The following is a 19,653-nucleotide window of genomic DNA, read 5'->3' as shown; positions in this document are numbered from 1 at the left end:
ATGTCTAATACCAAGACAGATGATTTGTCTGTACAAAACATTACAGTAAACATCATGGCTTGGCTAAAAAAAGGACATAAACACACCAAATATTCCAAAATTGCACATTTTGATGATTGGCAGCATTCTACATATTACACTGAGGAACAGCTAAAAAACAGAATTGTACATATAGTTCTTCACATTCCACTTTAGATGGGTGGCTAGTGTGGCAATTAGTTACTAATAGTAATCATGCACGTTTTTTAAACAATGCACAGGGTTTCAAAACAAACAAACCAGATCCACATTATGTGCAGACACAACATGCAGGAACTGTCACAATATACATTGTGGGAAAGTTATGCCAACAATGGTTACAACTTCCATTTTAGATGAGGTGAAGGAAAGAACACTTGTCTCTCCTTTCTGATGAGATTAATTTACAGGGTTTTTGTTTGTTAGGTCCTAGAGCACCACGTCATAAATGCTTTTTAAAATGGCATATATAATGAGCTTTGGAAAGTTTCACAGCAGGAAGCTGCTGAGCTCAAATATGAAATTGACAGGGCTAATTTGGAAAAGGCATTAGTTGTTGAAACAGCATTACTACATTATCAACTAGTATTTATTCCCTGAATAACATTGTGTCTTCAGCAATTGACATCATACAAAGTGACATGTCCCTCTTACTACAAGGGTAAAGTCCACTTAGATCAATTATGCAATTGATCTGGATGTTGCAGACTTTAAAATCTCGTTGCTTGTCTTGAAAGTACCTAAATGTGGCTGGTTTATTTTCACCTTATAGTTTAACACACTCACAGAATATAATGGTGAAGAAGCACATGACTTACACAAAGTTAAACATAGAGACTTCAGAGAAATTGCCTTTTACAGTGGCCGAGACACCATCTGCAGAATCGTTAATAGGCAAATTTATCTCACAGTCAATTTCGAGATTTAATTTCACGTTTTGTTTAAAACATTTTCAGGTAGGCAGATATGAGGCATTAGAGGAAATATTTGTACATGACACATGGATCCTGCCTTTCGATTTCAGATGTAGCAATGGGAAACTGAAGTATTTCTCAGCAGAAATGAATGCAAAACTTCGTTTGGCCGTTCTCTCGTTTGCAAGGAGGTCAGACTTCATGGAGTTTGTCATGCATCTATGGACAACTTAGCATGTTATATGAAAGCTGCCCCAGCTGCTTTGATTCAATGAGCATTCAGATTGCTTTCAAATGGAATTGGTTTGATGCTGAATGACCAAGATTGTTGTGGGATGAAACTGGGAGTAGCCTATGTGGTAACGCTTTCCAGGGTTTGAGACCTGCTGTAATAACGTGTTATTTCCATCTGCATGTACAGTCAGAGGTGGGACAATTTGGCCTTCAATAGCTTTTTTAGACATGAACTTTGATAAGTTGGGCAGACCTAAAGCCCTATTGTTTCAGAAGCAGGTTTCCTTCAAATTTTTGATCTTCAAGTTGGAGGGTCTTCCTCTGAAATACAATTGCTACTACGCACTAACCTCCATCAACATGTAGGAGAACTTGTACACAGCATATTTAATGCATATAATACTACAGGAGTAGTGCACTCTTTTAAAATGATTGGGTCTTGCTTTGTTAGCATGTTTCAGTCTGTCTTCGGAGCGATTCCCTCTTTCATACACTCCCTGGTTTCCGGCATATTTGGAGGAATATCACTGGTACTTTTTCTGATTGTTGAGATTTTGGTCTTATTTTTGCTGCTCCACAATGGATGTTCCACCTCGTGGCCAAATGGTGATCTAACTATCACACATGCTACTGTGCCATGAACGTATGAGGCAGTATTTTGATGTGTCTTTACTTCAAGAACTAAATGATAACTGGTCTTTGTCTTTTCAACCTGTTTTGTTACATTGCGTATAGCTTGTGTTCCGTTGGCTATTGTAGACATTTTAGTGTACTCTGGATATATACCTTGGGATGCAATTGGTTATATCTACAGATATGGTTCTGCTGATGTGTCCACTTAGGATTAATTTTTATTGTTGTCCCTTGCAGTTGCTGTTGCTAAAGAATGCATACTGTGAGTCTTTACTGGATGCCTTGGCTCCCGGATTCATGGATCCTGGTTCCTTCTCTGTGGCTTCACTACCAGCTGATTGGATTGGATACAACCATGTTTGTTCTTTGGAACTTGTGGTCCAGGTCTCAATGCACGACAATATTGGTGGGAGAGGCACTCTCTGATTTTGTTAGAAGGTTAACGTTACTTTTTTCAATCTTCAATCTTTTTTAGATTTAAGCGTGCTGCAGAGGAGGCATGCAACAGTCATGAATGCCAAATATGCTCAACAATTTCAGGGTCAGTGGGACCCGACCTCTACGCACTGTTACTAGCTGGTGAAAGTACCTATTGAAATTTTTCAACATTTGTTGAGATCATAAACTTTGTAGATGTATCTTATCTTTTTTTCATCTGAGCATCAAGTTCACTAAACAATTTAACAATTGACAAAACTCTGTTATGAATACATTCCAATTTTATTCATTGAATGTCCATAAAGTTCATCTTGTTCAATCCAAGTTCAATGAAATGAAATTTTCAATATATTTATCTGGCTGCCCAATGCATTTCGAGCCTAAGCGGCTCTTCTTCAGGGGCTCAATTTCTACAACATAAACAAAAATATAGACTTTACATTGATGTACTAGCGTCAATTTATCCAAAGCAATGAATTTCATTTAACACAAGTAGTAAAGAGTGAAAGGTGATTCTGCTAGGGTTGCATAAAAGTAACCAGGTAAGTCCTCCACCAATAAGGTGACTTTGTAAAAATGAAACAGTATACTGTGACCCATGAGAAAACTGTCGAGTGAAGGCTGTCAAGCAAGGCGGAGTGAGGAAGAGAAGAGTGAAGTGAACAGGTACCTTGATCTTGGGATTTGAGGCACGATGCGAGGTAAAAAATCAGAATTTCTGGGGTTACGCGTTCTGAAAAATGAAAGACCGTGGTAAGGTGAGTGAGCCTATAAGAAGTTCTGAATTGAGCTCCTCGGAAATAGTTCTAACGGGACAAAGTGGGGTCTTACCGGGTTGGAACCCGAACTATTCTGAACCGCTGGCCGTAGTAATAGCGTGGCGAAAAAAGGGGAAGTCCTTCCAGGGGTCTTCGTCGTACACTAGTGCAAGTTTTGTGGCGCATAAAAAAGCGTCAGGGGTAACAGACTGGAGTCTGGAAATCTCGCGTTGCCTCTGAGTTCCGGGTGGAATAGAAACTAACAAAGGTCTATATAGTGAAAAGGGGTCGCCATCTTGGAAAGGCTAGGAGACATATAGTTACAGAGACGTTGTAACTGAAATTAAAAGAACTAAAGATAAAAAGCACTGGGTGAAAGTCGCAGAAAGAGTCAAAAGCTCTCGGGAAACTATGCGAGCGGAGATACATGACTAGCGATCTCCAAGAGTAATGTTAATGTCTCATGACATATCGAACATAAAAGAAGTGCTATATACAGGTGGAAAACGAGGTATGGAACGGGAAAAACAATACGTGAAAGAAATGTGTGGTAAGAAAAGTCCCTGGTGAACCCATAACTACCTGTGTAGTGTCGTCATCTTAATGTTTGAAAACAGCGTTAGTTAATCATGCTGTACCATCCTGCAACAGTATTGGAATTCATTCTCATAGATAACAAGCATAATCTATTTTATCATTAATTCCCTTATCAATCGAGGTGTCAAGACGTTTTATCCAGTATGTCTCTCTTTGTAGAAGGCGTCTGGTGAGATCTGTATCTGAATGTTGTACAACCCTTTCTAGCACAGAAAACTTTAGTTGGGCGATGCTGTGTCTCTCCTCATTCCAGTGTGTAGCTAGACTGCTGTTTTTATTCTGTGTTCTTATTGTACTTTTATGTTCTGATATTTGCACTTTTATTTTCCGTTCGGTTTTTCCTACATATAATTTTCCACATGGACACTTGAGGTAATAGATGAGTTTACTTGAGTTACAGTCTGAGTTATGAAAAAGTTTGATCATTTCTCCTGTTAAAGGTTGGTGTATTCTGTTCCCAACTATAACGTTGTTACATTGGACGCAGTTCTGACATTTGTTCATACCTTTGTAGTTGGTATCAAATTGATTTTTAGGTGTGTTGATAAGTTCTTTTATATATTTGGAACGCTTGTATGCGAACATAGGTGGATCTTTGAAAATGTTGTTAAAATCTGGTTCGTTCTGTAGCATTTCCCATCGTTTGTTGATGATTTTTTAAAATTTTCCAGAGCTTGTAGAATACTTAGAAACAAATACTTGTCGAGATGTCTGTTTACGTGGTTGGAATTGTAATAAACTCTCTCTGGTGTATTTTGAAGAACGTTGTTTCGCTTGTTCTATCACTTCATGGGGATATCCTCTTTGTAAGTACATCTGTTGCTGGTGTAAAGAGTGTTTTTCCATATCCTCTGGTTCCGAACAAATTCTTTTTATCCGTAGAAATTGGGAGAGTGGTAAGTTATGTTTTAGACTGTTAGGGTGGAAACTTTGAAAGTGAAGCGCACTGTTGACGTCAGTTTCTTTCTTGTATACATCTGTCTGTATCCGCCTTCCCTTTCTGGTAAGGGTCATGTCTAGGTAAGAGATCTTAGTGTGGTTGATTAGATGAGTGAACTGAATGTGTTCATCTATTTGATTCAAGTTTCTGATTTTTTCTTCTAGTAAGTCCTGGGTGTTTGTCCAGAGAATAAAGATATCATCAATAAACCTTCAATATAGCAACGAATTCCTGGTCCATTCAGTGTCGTTGTATATGTGATCTGATTCGAATTTGGCCATGAAGGTATTGGCGTAAGCAGGCGCCCCTGCAAAACCCATTGAAGTTCCTTGTTGTTGAAGGAAAAAGTTATTGTTCCAGTGGAAATAGCTGTGATATAAACAGAAATGTAGGAGTTCAAGAATAAAGACTTTATCAGCTCTGAGTGAGGATTGGCGCAGTAGGGCCCACTCTACCGATTCCATGGCAGCTATATGTGGTATGGAGGTATACAAAGATTTGACATCGATGCTGCAGAATATCATTTCTTCTGTGGGTGCTACCATCTCTAGTTTGTGTAAGAAGTCCTTTGTGTCTTTTATGTAGGAGTTCCATCCTTGAACGAAAGGTTGCAAGAAGTAATCTATGTAATGACCGAGGGGTTCGAAAATGGTACCACATCCTGTTACTATATGTCGCGTGGGTGGGTTGTGTAGATTTTTGTGGATTTTCGGTAACATATATAGTGTTGGTTTCCGAGGTATTGTTTTTCCCGTTCCATACCCCGTTTTCCACCTGTATATAGCACTTCTTTTATGTTCGATATGTCATGAGACATTACCATTACTCTTGGAGATCGCTAGTCATGTATCTCCGCTCGCATGGTTTCCCGAGAGCTTTTGACTCTTTCTGCGACTTTCACCCAGTGCTTTTTATCTTTAGTTCTTTTAATTTCAGTTACAACGTCTCTGTAACTATATGTCTCCTACCAGAGAAAAACAGAGTACCTGCCAGAAAAAGATAATGGGGACGGCCCAGAAAAGGGTCCGGATACTTAAGCGCTTCAACCAAAGGCAGCACCAGGACACAATGGGAACAAACAGACTAAGTCTAAACAGATCGAGATATTTTTAGAAAGGAGTCTTTTTATTTCATCATAATTCATTATATGGATATAAAGTTCATTTTTTTGAAGAGAATTTGTAAAGAATATTAAAGAAATATAACAGAATAAATTCGGGAAAGTGTTAGAGAGGATAATCAGGATCATACACTTTCTAAATAACAAATTACTAACAGTCCCAAAAACCACTCCTTCAGACAACCTTACACTCAGATTCTCTCACATCCAAAAGCATCAACAAACAACATATAACATAAATATATGTGAATTAAAAACATGTACAAAATGGAGATGGTCATTTTAACAATTCAAATAGGGGAAGGTGGACTTTATACAGCCCAAGCGGCTAAAAAAAGCACCAATAGGCACGTTTGCAACAACAAGAAATGTGGTGACAGAGTGCCGACGCGCGTTTCGGTGAACAAGCCACAACAGGGGCTGCACCTTCATCAGGGCCAAGGAGGGCAGAGATGGTGGGACAAGCACACCTATAAACAAACAAAAATATAGAACAATAAGGGGAAGTTTATAGCAGGATTAAACAGTAAGTGGTTATGTACATCAAAGGCTCCAGTAACAAAAAAACATTTAACAATTGCATCAAAATACATAATATGATTTTATACTTTGAACATAGATATATAGGCGATGAGACCTATCATAATAAATCGGATCTAAATAGAGTCAATCATAAGTCATGGGCTGGTTAGCCACAGATGGTTGAAGCAATCATATGAACAACTAAGCGATACAAAAATACATAAATATGAGAACATCGGAATAAAGTGCAAACATGGAGATCAAAGCTCCGTAAAATGATGAGAGAAGGAAAAGGTATCTAATGGACATTTGGTAAATTTAACTAAACATGCCATAATGGTGAGAAAGAATAAAGAATAAAAATAAGAATAAATATAAAGCGAGATAAAGGATTACTCTCTAAATGAATAAAGGATAAATGCATGCTTAGACAGCAGAAAGGAAATGACGTGGGCCATAGGGCGTGGTCTAATAACACTTAGGATATATCAGATTTGGAAAAACAATAGAAGGGTGCCAAAAAGAATGGTGCTCTCCTTATAACCCTAGGTAAACATAAGGGTTAAGAACGCCCCCTCAGAGTAGAGGAAACACAATGAGTGCCCTCCTCACGGAGAAAACGCCAGTACCTAGCAGTCAGTGGATCTCAGGTTGAATATAGGAACCAGGGTCTAGCGATGATCAAATGCCGGCCAGCAATAACAGAGTTTCTTCACAGTGATAACAAACGTCTATATGCGAGAGGAGACCTAAAAATTTATAATGTATATATAAATGTCAGGGATGCAAAGGTAAATTAATCATGATAAGCCCCCACACTCGTAACAGTACAGCTGCCAAACTGGGCTAGCATGGGGAGGAGACGGAGTTCACCTACCCGAATAGGATCGAGTTTGGTCATCCGTGGGGAACGGTATTCTTTTTAGATAGGGCAGCAGTTAGCCGTTCGATACCATCCTCGCAACAAAGGACCCAGCAGGGTGTAGGGGATATCGGCGGAAACAAATAATCGCGTCTGGAACGAGACCAAAGAAAATTATAAAGTAGTTATATCCTGTAGTGAGACAGGTGTTATAAAAAGAGGGCTGAGTCACGGGGGGTAGGGGGGGGGGGAGGAAAAAATCGGAACAGGCCGCCGGAGGCGGAGGGTAGCAAATGCGAAAACGGTAAACAGATAGAACTTACCCGAGTTCGCTCAGTATGGCGATAATCAAACAAGCTGGCGGCACACGTCCTAGCAAGAGAACGACGGGTCAAATGTCTTCCGGGAAAGGCGGAAACAAACAAGGTGTAGAACCTCCTTATAAGAAAGGATAGGCAGTAAACTAGCCAATCAGGGGCTGGCGGAGGGAGGTGCTAATCAAAAAGAAACGGGGAAGGATGAGCATGGAGGAAGGACTGGGGGGGAGGCAATAATAGCTGCCATCTTGGAACGGCCCGAGGTGGGGGTGTCTAACGATCAGGAAATGATCAAATAAAGTTATGAGTGAACAGATAGGGAAAACGAAGACCCTGCAAAATATACAAAACAAAAAGGGACTCAGGTGTAGAGACCCAGACACTTTTATATAAAGAGATAGGAACAGAGGGACGGTCCAAAAAAATGAACATGGACCCACAGATGTCGGGAATACATCAAGCATATATAAGTGCCCAGGAATGGCAAGGGAAAATAAACAAAAGGGCTTCTGCTGAAAAAACTTTTTAGGTAATGGCATTCTCCCAGGGGCAGTGCTCGTTAAGCCCTTTATTGACTGCATTCAGGAAATAAATCCAAAATACCTCTCTTTTCTTACGAATCTGTGTGGGATCTTTTCCAGGGGGAGTTGTAATTCTCTCAAGGATAGACCATTTGAGGTCGTGTACGGAATGGTTCATGTCCAGCCAATGCTGAACCAGAGGAGCCGGCAATTTTCCATTTCGGATGTTGGATTTATGTTCTCCTATCCTGATTCTGCATTCCCGCCCAGTTTCTCCAACGTATATCATTGGACATGGGCACATAATCAAATATACAATGTTGGAGGTGCGACAATTGGTCATGTTGGGTAATTTGATTTTGCGCTCTGTGGTATCAATAGTGTCTCCAATGATGGCGTTGGGGCAAGCATGGCAATTGCCACAACGATGATTGCCTAGGATAGGGCCAAGATTGGTGATGCCAGTTTGTTGAGGGGAAGGAACTCCCTGGAGTTTACCTTTGACCAGATAGTTTTTGATGTTTCTGTTCCTTTTGAATGCAAAAATGGGCTTGGGGAGAATAGAGTCCTCATTGCCCATATTGAGAAGGAACCAGCACGAGTTTATCGTCTGTCTCAGTTTATGATTGATGTTCGAATGTTTGGTCACACAGACCAATTTGTCAACTGAGGATTTTTCTTTTGGAAGGAACATCGACTCTCGATTGTAGTATCTGGCCCTTTTGAGGGAGTCCTTAATGAGTTTGTGGGGATATCCCCGATGGATAAGTTTACTCTTAAGTACACTGGCTTGGTCCAGGAAATCGTTGATGTTGGAGCAGTTCCTTCGAATCCGAAGAAACTGACTGAATGGGATACTGTCCCTTTGGGAGCGGGGATGGTAGCTGCCATACTGCAAAAGAGTGTTCCTAGCAGTAGGCTTAGTAAATAGGGACACATAGATCTGATTTTCCCTATGTTTAATCCAAACATCAAGGAACTCCAGTTGAAGGTTGTTGGAATAGGCCGTAAACTTCAAGTTGGTATCAGCCGCGTTAATCCATAGAAGGAACGTATCCAAAGAGGTTTGATCGCCCTCCCACACAAAGAAAATATCATCTATGAATCGGACCCATGTACGCACATTTTCGTAAAATGGGGCCAATTCATTGTAGATATTAGTATGTTCAAAATGTCCCATGTAGAGACAGGCGATGCTGGGGGCACAGGAAGCCCCCATACTGACTCCCTGGATCTGCTGGAAGAAGCGTTGGTTGAATTCGAAATAGTTCTCATAGAGAACTATTTTGAGACATTCCATGATAAAGGGTGCATTAATGATATCAGGTTCAGCAGCCAGGACCTCTTGTATCACCAAGAGGGCTCCCTCTTGTGGAATATTGGTGTATAATGACTCGAGGTCACAAGTTACCAACAGTTCTCTATCTGCGAAAAACGGGGTTCCCTCAATTCTGGAGATGAAGTGGCCAGTATCTTTAACAAAAGACTCCAGTTTGTTAACCAAAGGTTGGAGAAAACGGTCAACGTATTTGGAGAGAGGTTCTGTTGCTGAACCGATAGTAGAAACTATGGGTCTCAGAGGCGGGTCCAAGGTGTTCTTATGGGTTTTGGGGACCCCATAGATGATGGGAATGCGGGTATAGCTGGGTGTTAAAAACTCAGCCTCTTTAGGGCATATGTGTCCCCTATCGATGCCTTCCTTTACCAGAGTGAGAATGCGTTTTTTTAGGGGGGCCTCCGGGTTTCTTTTGATTTGTCTATAGTGCCTATCATCAGCCAGAAGGGTGTTCATCTTGTCGATATAGGTGGGCGTGTCAAAGATCACTATACCCCCACCTTTATCGCAGGGTTTAATGGTGAGTTTTTGGTTCAATTTGAGTGCTAGCAGGGTGTTGGTTTCCTCATTGGAGAGGTTGCTAGGCGGTTGGGGCACATATTTGATTATTTTACCGATTTTTTTGGTAACAGCTTTTTCAAAGATGCCCACTTCAGGACCAACTACTTCCAACGAGGGAGTGAAGTTGGATGGGGGCTTCAGGCCAGAAAGGTTTTCCTCCGTGTCAACAGGGGGTCTATTTAAGAAATATTTCTTTAGCCTGATTTTCCGAAAAAACAGATTGAGGTCTTTTAAAAGTTCAAATTTGTTGAAATTGTTGGTGGGGACAAACGAAAGGCCTCTGGATAATAGGGTCAGAGCATCAGGGCCAACACAGGTGTTAGACAGATTGAAAACGGGGATGTTTTTCACGTTTTCCAATACTGTTGTTGGCGTGTCTGGATGTACATTTGTGGCTGAGGTTGATCCTGACGGTAGTTCCTTTGATGTGGGGTCCGCGTTCTGGGGCGGAAATTCCCCCTGCGGTTCCCTAAAAAACGATTGGACATGTTGGGTCTTTCAAAGGAATCTGGTCTGTGTTGGTAATTGGGGTCATAGTTGCTAGAACTCTCACCCTCAGAGTCAGTGGTATCTGAGAAGGTGGTAACCCGTCTATTACCCCATCTCGGCGTGTTGTTACCTGACGAGGGGTCTTCTGTGGGGTTGTAAAAGTTAGAGGTTAGATAGGGATAGGCGCGTTCTTGGGAGAATGCGCGAATGTCTTTCTTGAGTTTGTCTGTCTTTCTCTTCAGGAGGTACTCGGTGAAGGAGTCAAGTTCTAGACATATTTCATCCAATATTTTCTTTCCCTTTTCAACTGGATTATCTTTTTTCAATTTTTCTTCCAGCTCCTCTATCTCTTTGTTTAGGATCGCTAACACCTCTCTAGCGGTTTCAACAATCAGCATCATCCAATCTCTGGAGCATCTGTTGGATATTAGTGCCCATCTTTCTAAAAATTGTCTAATCTCTATAAAGAGACCAGGTATGTTCCTGACCCTTAATCCAATAGGGATTGTCCCAGCTTTGAGGTATTCCAGCATAAATTTGGCATGGAATTCAGTGCGTTTACTTTTTTTCTTCATATTGAGGAGTTTTGTCCATTCCCCATCCAGGCCTTTATTAAGGGTAAATTGTTGGTCACTACCCACGGCTAGACCAATCATTTTGGCAAAGTCTTCATCGGAGAACCCGAATGTTTTAATGCTTTCCATGGTGAGAACAACAAAAGGTATCACAACTGGAAAGTGAATAGACCACGAATCAACTATGGTCCACCAGAGTACAAATAAGAAAAAATGAAGAAACAGGAATTTAGATAATAGAGTGATTAAACAGATAACACAAAAATAATGTGATTAGTGACAGCACAATTTTCCGATGAGGAGGACCAAGTAGCCCCCACAGCACAAGGGCTGTGACTAGAATTCCACTAAGAAGGGGGACCCCTGAAGGCGGATACAGGCAGGTATACCAGGGGAATAAACAAGTACCAGAGAAAAACAGAGTACCTGCCAGAAAAAGATAATGGGGACGGCCCAGAAAAGGGTCCGGATACTTAAGCGCTTCAACCAAAGGCAGCACCAGGACACAATGGGAACAAACAGACTAAGTCTAAACAGATCGAGATATTTTTAGAAAGGAGTCTTTTTATTTCATCATAATTCATTATATGGATATAAAGTTCATTTTTTTGAAGAGAATTTGTAAAGAATATTAAAGAAATATAACAGAATAAATTCGGGAAAGTGTTAGAGAGGATAATCAGGATCATACACTTTCTAAATAACAAATTACTAACAGTCCCAAAAACCACTCCTTCAGACAACCTTACACTCAGATTCTCTCACATCCAAAAGCATCAACAAACAACATATAACATAAATATATGTGAATTAAAAACATGTACAAAATGGAGATGGTCATTTTAACAATTCAAATAGGGGAAGGTGGACTTTATACAGCCCAAGCGGCTAAAAAAAGCACCAATAGGCACGTTTGCAACAACAAGAAATGTGGTGACAGAGTGCCGACGCGCGTTTCGGTGAACAAGCCCCAACAGGGGCTGCATCTTCATCAGGGCCAAGGAGGGCAGAGATGGTGGGACAAGCACACCTATAAACAAACAAAAATATAGAACAATAAGGGGAAGTTTATAGCAGGATTAAACAGTAAGTGGTTATGTACATCAAAGGCTCCAGTAACAAAAAAACATTTAACAATTGCATCAAAATACATAATATGATTTTATACTTTGAACATAGATATATAGGCGATGAGACCTATCATAATAAATCGGATCTAAATAGAGTCAATCATAAGTCATGGGCTGGTTAGCCACAGATGGTTGAAGCAATCATATGAACACTTAAGCGATACAAAAATACATAAATATGAGAACATCGGAATAAAGTGCAAACATGGAGATCAAAGCTCCGTAAAATGATGAGAGAAGGAAAAGGTATCTAATGGACATTTGGTAAATTTAACTAAACATGCCATAATGGTGAGAAAGAATAAAGAATAAAAATAAGAATAAATATAAAGCGAGATAAAGGATTACTCTCTAAATGAATAAAGGATAAATGCATGCTTAGACAGCAGAAAGGAAATGACGTGGGCCATAGGGCGTGGTCTAATAACACTTAGGATATATCAGATTTGGAAAAACAATAGAAGGGTGCCAAAAAGAATGGTGCTCTCCTTATAACCCTAGGTAAACATAAGGGTTAAGAACGCCCCCTCAGAGTAGAGGAAACACAATGAGTGCCCTCCTCACGGAGAAAACGCCAGTACCTAGCAGTCAGTGGATCTCAGGTTGAATATAGGAACCAGGGTCTAGCGATGATCAAATGCCGGCCAGCAATAACAGAGTTTCTTCACAGTGATAACAAACGTCTATATGCGAGAGGAGACCTAAAAATTTATAATGTATATATAAATGTCAGGGATGCAAAGGTAAATTAATCATGATAAGCCCCCACACTCGTAACAGTACAGCTGCCAAACTGGGCTAGCATGGGGAGGAGACGGAGTTCACCTACCCGAATAGGATCGAGTTTGGTCATCCGTGGGGAACGGTATTCTTTTTAGATAGGGCAGCAGTTAGCCGTTCGATACCATCCTCGCAACAAAGGACCCAGCAGGGTGTAGGGGATATCGGCGGAAACAAATAATCGCGTCTGGAACGAGACCAAAGAAAATTATAAAGTAGTTATATCCTGTAGTGAGACAGGTGTTATAAAAAGAGGGCTGAGTCACGGGGGGTAGGGGGGGGGAGGAAAAAATCGGAACAGGCCGCCGGAGGCGGAGGGTAGCAAATGCGAAAACGGTAAACAGATAGAACTTACCCGAGTTCGCTCAGTATGGCGATAATCAAACAAGCTGGCGGCACACGTCCTAGCAAGAGAACGACGGGTCAAATGTCTTCCGGGAAAGGCGGAAACAAACAAGGTGTAGAACCTCCTTATAAGAAAGGATAGGCAGTAAACTAGCCAATCAGGGGCTGGCGGAGGGAGGTGCTAATCAAAAAGAAACGGGGAAGGATGAGCATGGAGGAAGGACTGGGGGGGAGGCAATAATAGCTGCCATCTTGGAACGGCCCGAGGTGGGGGTGTCTAACGATCAGGAAATGATCAAATAAAGTTATGAGTGAACAGATAGGGAAAACGAAGACCCTGCAAAATATACAAAACAAAAAGGGACTCAGGTGTAGAGACCCAGACACTTTTATATAAAGAGATAGGAACAGAGGGACGGTCCAAAAAAATGAACATGGACCCACAGATGTCGGGAATACATCAAGCATATATAAGTGCCCAGGAATGGCAAGGGAAAATAAACAAAAGGGCTTCTGCTGAAAAAACTTTTTAGGTAATGGCATTCTCCCAGGGGCAGTGCTCGTTAAGCCCTTTATTGACTGCATTCAGGAAATAAATCCAAAATACCTCTCTTTTCTTACGAATCTGTGTGGGATCTTTTCCAGGGGGAGTTGTAATTCTCTCAAGGATAGACCATTTGAGGTCGTGTACGGAATGGTTCATGTCCAGCCAATGCTGAACCAGAGGAGCCGGCAATTTTCCATTTCGGATGTTGGATTTATGTTCTCCTATCCTGATTCTGCATTCCCGCCCAGTTTCTCCAACGTATATCATTGGACATGGGCACATAATCAAATATACAATGTTGGAGGTGCGACAATTGGTCATGTTGGGTAATTTGATTTTGCGCTCTGTGGTATCAATAGTGTCTCCAATGATGGCGTTGGGGCAAGCATGGCAATTGCCACAACGATGATTGCCTAGGATAGGGCCAAGATTGGTGATGCCAGTTTGTTGAGGGGAAGGAACTCCCTGGAGTTTACCTTTGACCAGATAGTTTTTGATGTTTCTGTTCCTTTTGAATGCAAAAATGGGCTTGGGGAGAATAGAGTCCTCATTGCCCATATTGAGAAGGAACCAGCACGAGTTTATCGTCTGTCTCAGTTTATGATTGATGTTCGAATGTTTGGTCACACAGACCAATTTGTCAACTGAGGATTTTTCTTTTGGAAGGAACATCGACTCTCGATTGTAGTATCTGGCCCTTTTGAGGGAGTCCTTAATGAGTTTGGGGGGATATCCCCGATGGATAAGTTTACTCTTAAGTACACTGGCTTGGTCCAGGAAATCGTTGATGTTGGAGCAGTTCCTTCGAATCCGAAGAAACTGACTGAATGGGATACTGTCCCTTTGGGAGCGGGGATGGTAGCTGCCATACTGCAAAAGAGTGTTCCTAGCAGTAGGCTTAGTAAATAGGGACACATAGATCTGATTTTCCCTATGTTTAATCCAAACATCAAGGAACTCCAGTTGAAGGTTGTTGGAATGGGCCGTAAACTTCAAGTTGGTATCAGCCGCGTTAATCCATAGAAGGAACGTATCCAAAGAGGTTTGATCGCCCTCCCACACAAAGAAAATATCATCTATGAATCGGACCCATGTACGCACATTTTCGTAAAATGGGGCCAATTCATTGTAGATATTAGTATGTTCAAAATGTCCCATGTAGAGACAGGCGATGCTGGGGGCACAGGAAGCCCCCATACTGACTCCCTGGATCTGCTGGAAGAAGCGTTGGTTGAATTCGAAATAGTTCTCATAGAGAACTATTTTGAGACATTCCATGATAAAGGGTGCATTAATGATATCAGGTTCAGCAGCCAGGACCTCTTGTATCACCAAGAGGGCTCCCTCTTGTGGAATATTGGTGTATAATGACTCGAGGTCACAAGTTACCAACAGTTCTCTATCTGCGAAAAACGGGGTTCCCTCAATTCTGGAGATGAAGTGGCCAGTATCTTTAACAAAAGACTCCAGTTTGTTAACCAAAGGTTGGAGAAAACGGTCAACGTATTTGGAGAGAGGTTCTGTTGCTGAACCGATAGTAGAAACTATGGGTCTCAGAGGCGGGTCCAAGGTGTTCTTATGGGTTTTGGGGACCCCATAGATGATGGGAATGCGGGTATAGCTGGGTGTTAAAAACTCAGCCTCTTTAGGGCATATGTGTCCCCTATCGATGCCTTCCTTTACCAGAGTGAGAATGCGTTTTTTTAGGGGGGCCTCCGGGTTTCTTTTGATTTGTCTATAGTGCCTATCATCAGCCAGAAGGGTGTTCATCTTGTCGATATAGGTGGGCGTGTCAAAGATCACTATACCCCCACCTTTATCGCAGGGTTTAATGGTGAGTTTTTGGTTCAATTTGAGTGCTAGCAGGGTGTTGGTTTCCTCATTGGAGAGGTTGCTAGGCGGTTGGGGCACATATTTGATTATTTTACCGATTTTTTTGGTAACAGCTTTTTCAAAGATGCCCACTTCAGGACCAACTACTTCCAACGAGGGAGTGAAGTTGGATGGGGGCTTCAGGCCAGAAAGGTTTTCCTCCGTGTCAACAGGGGGTCTATTTAAGAAATATTTCTTTAGCCTGATTTTCCGAAAAAACAGATTGAGGTCTTTTAAAAGTTCAAATTTGTTGAAATTGTTGGTGGGGACAAACGAAAGGCCTCTGGATAATAGGGTCAGAGCATCAGGGCCAACACAGGTGTTAGACAGATTGAAAACGGGGATGTTTTTCACGTTTTCCAATACTGTTGTTGGCGTGTCTGGATGTACATTTGTGGCTGAGGTTGATCCTGACGGTAGTTCCTTTGATGTGGGGTCCGCGTTCTGGGGCGGAAATTCCCCCTGCGGTTCCCTAAAAAACGATTGGACATGTTGGGTCTTTCAAAGGAATCTGGTCTGTGTTGGTAATTGGGGTCATAGTTGCTAGAACTCTCACCCTCAGAGTCAGTGGTATCTGAGAAGGTGGTAACCCGTCTATTACCCCATCTCGGCGTGTTGTTACCTGACGAGGGGTCTTCTGTGGGGTTGTAAAAGTTAGAGGTTAGATAGGGATAGGCGCGTTCTTGGGAGAATGCGCGAATGTCTTTCTTGAGTTTGTCTGTCTTTCTCTTCAGGAGGTACTCGGTGAAGGAGTCAAGTTCTAGACATATTTCATCCAATATTTTCTTTCCCTTTTCAACTGGATTATCTTTTTTCAATTTTTCTTCCAGCTCCTCTATCTCTTTGTTTAGGATCGCTAACACCTCTCTAGCGGTTTCAACAATCAGCATCATCCAATCTCTGGAGCATCTGTTGGATATTAGTGCCCATCTTTCTAAAAATTGTCTAATCTCTATAAAGAGACCAGGTATGTTCCTGACCCTTAATCCAATAGGGATTGTCCCAGCTTTGAGGTATTCCAGCATAAATTTGGCATGGAATTCAGTGCGTTTACTTTTTTTCTTCATATTGAGGAGTTTTGTCCATTCCCCATCCAGGCCTTTATTAAGGGTAAATTGTTGGTCACTACCCACGGCTAGACCAATCATTTTGGCAAAGTCTTCATCGGAGAACCCGAATGTTTTAATGCTTTCCATGGTGAGAACAACAAAAGGTATCACAACTGGAAAGTGAATAGACCACGAATCAACTATGGTCCACCAGAGTACAAATAAGAAAAACTGAAGAAACAGGAATTTAGATAATAGAGTGATTAAACAGATAACACAAAAATAATGTGATTAGTGACAGCACAATTTTCCGATGAGGAGGACCAAGTAGCCCCCACAGCACAAGGGCTGTGACTAGAATTCCACTAAGAAGGGGGACCCCTGAAGGCGGATACAGGCAGGTATACCAGGGGAATAAACAAGTACCAGAGAAAAACAGAGTACCTGCCAGAAAAAGATAATGGGGACGGCCCAGAAAAGGGTCCGGATACTTAAGCGCTTCAACCAAAGGCAGCACCAGGACACAATGGGAACAAACAGACTAAGTCTAAACAGATCGAGATATTTTTAGAAAGGAGTCTTTTTATTTCATCATAATTCATTATATGGATATAAAGTTCATTTTTTTGAAGAGAATTTGTAAAGAATATTAAAGAAATATAACAGAATAAATTCGGGAAAGTGTTAGAGAGGATAATCAGGATCATACACTTTCTAAATAACAAATTACTAACAGTCCCAAAAACCACTCCTTCAGACAACCTTACACTCAGATTCTCTCACATCCAAAAGCATCAACAAACAACATATAACATAAATATATGTGAATTAAAAACATGTACAAAATGGAGATGGTCATTTTAACAATTCAAATAGGGGAAGGTGGACTTTATACAGCCCAAGCGGCTAAAAAAAGCACCAATAGGCACGTTTGCAACAACAAGAAATGTGGTGACAGAGTGCCGACGCGCGTTTCGGTGAACAAGCCCCAACAGGGGCTGCATCTTCATCAGGGCCAAGGAGGGCAGAGATGGTGGGACAAGCACACCTATAAACAAACAAAAATATAGAACAATAAGGGGAAGTTTATAGCAGGATTAAACAGTAAGTGGTTATGTACATCAAAGGCTCCAGTAACAAAAAAACATTTAACAATTGCATCAAAATACATAATATGATTTTATACTTTGAACATAGATATATAGGCGATGAGACCTATCATAATAAATCGGATCTAAATAGAGTCAATCATAAGTCATGGGCTGGTTAGCCACAGATGGTTGAAGCAATCATATGAACACTTAAGCGATACAAAAATACATAAATATGAGAACATCGGAATAAAGTGCAAACATGGAGATCAAAGCTCCGTAAAATGATGAGAGAAGGAAAAGGTATCTAATGGACATTTGGTAAATTTAACTAAACATGCCATAATGGTGAGAAAGAATAAAGAATAAAAATAAGAATAAATATAAAGCGAGATAAAGGATTACTCTCTAAATGAATAAAGGATAAATGCATGCTTAGACAGCAGAAAGGAAATGACGTGGGCCATAGGGCGTGGTCTAATAACACTTATAGAATACCGTTCCCCACGGATGACCAAACTCGATCCTATTCGGGTAGGTGAACTCCGTCTCCTCCCCATGCTAGCCCAGTTTGGCAGCTGTACTGTTACGAGTGTGGGGGCTTATCATGATTAATTTACCTTTGCATCCCTGACATTTATATATACATTATAAATTTTTAGGTCTCCTCTCGCATATAGACGTTTGTTATCACTGTGAAGAAACTCTGTTATTGCTGGCCGGCATTTGATCATCGCTAGACCCTGGTTCCTATATTCAACCTGAGATCCACTGACTGCTAGGTACTGGCGTTTTCTCCGTGAGGAGGGCACTCATTGTGTTTCCTCTACTCTGAGGGGGCGTTCTTAACCCTTATGTTTACCTAGGGTTATAAGGAGAGCACCATTCTTTTTGGCACCCTTCTATTGTTTTTCCAAATCTGATATATCCTAAGTGTTATTAGACCACGCCCTATGGCCCACGTCATTTCCTTTCTGCTGTCTAAGCATGCATTTATCCTTTATTCATTTAGAGAGTAATCCTTTATCTCGCTTTATATTTATTCTTATTTTTATTCTTTATTCTTTCTCACCATTATGGCATGTTTAGTTAAATTTACCAAATGTCCATTAGATACCTTTTCCTTCTCTCATCATTTTACGGAGCTTTGATCTCCATGTTTGCACTTTATTCCGATGTTCTCATATTTATGTATTTTTGTATCGCTTAATTGTTCATATGATTGCTTCAACCATCTGTGGCTAACCAGCCCATGACTTATGATTGACTCTATTTACCCCTGACGCTTATTTATGCGCCACGAAACTTGCACTAGTGTACGACGAAGACCCCTGGAAGGACTCCCCGTTTTTTCGCCACGCTATTACTACGGCCAGCGATTCAGAATAGTTCGGGCTCCAACCCGGTAAGACCCCACTTTGTCCCGTTAGAACTATTTCCGAGGAGCTCAATTCAGAACTTCTTATAGGCTCACTCACCTTACCACGGTCTTTCATTTTTCAAAACGCGTAACCCCAGAAATTCTGATTTTTTCCCTCGCATCGTGCCTCAAATCCCAAGATCAAGGTACCTGTTCACTTCACTCTTCTCTTCCTCACTCCGCCTTGCTTGACAGCCTTCACTTGACAGTTTTCTCACGGGTCACAGTATACTGTTTCATTTTTACAAAGTCACCTTATGGATGGAGGACCTGGTTACTTTTATGCAACCCTAGCAGAATCACCATTCACTCTTTACTACTTGTGTTAAATGAAATTCATTGCTTTGGATAAATTGACGCTAGTACATCAATGTAAAGTCTATATTTTTGTTTATGTTGTAGAAATTGAGCCCCTAAAGAAGAGCCACTTAGGCTCGAAATGCATTGGGAAGCCAGATAAATATATTGAAAATTTCATTTCATTGAACTTGGATTGAACAAGATGAACTTTATGGACATTCAATGAATAAAATTGGAATGTATTCATAACAGAGTTTTGTCAATTGTTAAATTGTTTAGTGAAC

The sequence above is a fragment of the Triturus cristatus genome, chromosome 6, assembly GCF_964204655.1.
Source record: "Triturus cristatus chromosome 6, aTriCri1.1, whole genome shotgun sequence".
Lineage (NCBI taxonomy): Eukaryota > Metazoa > Chordata > Amphibia > Caudata > Salamandridae > Triturus > Triturus cristatus.
This window is presented reverse-complemented; position numbering follows the sequence as displayed.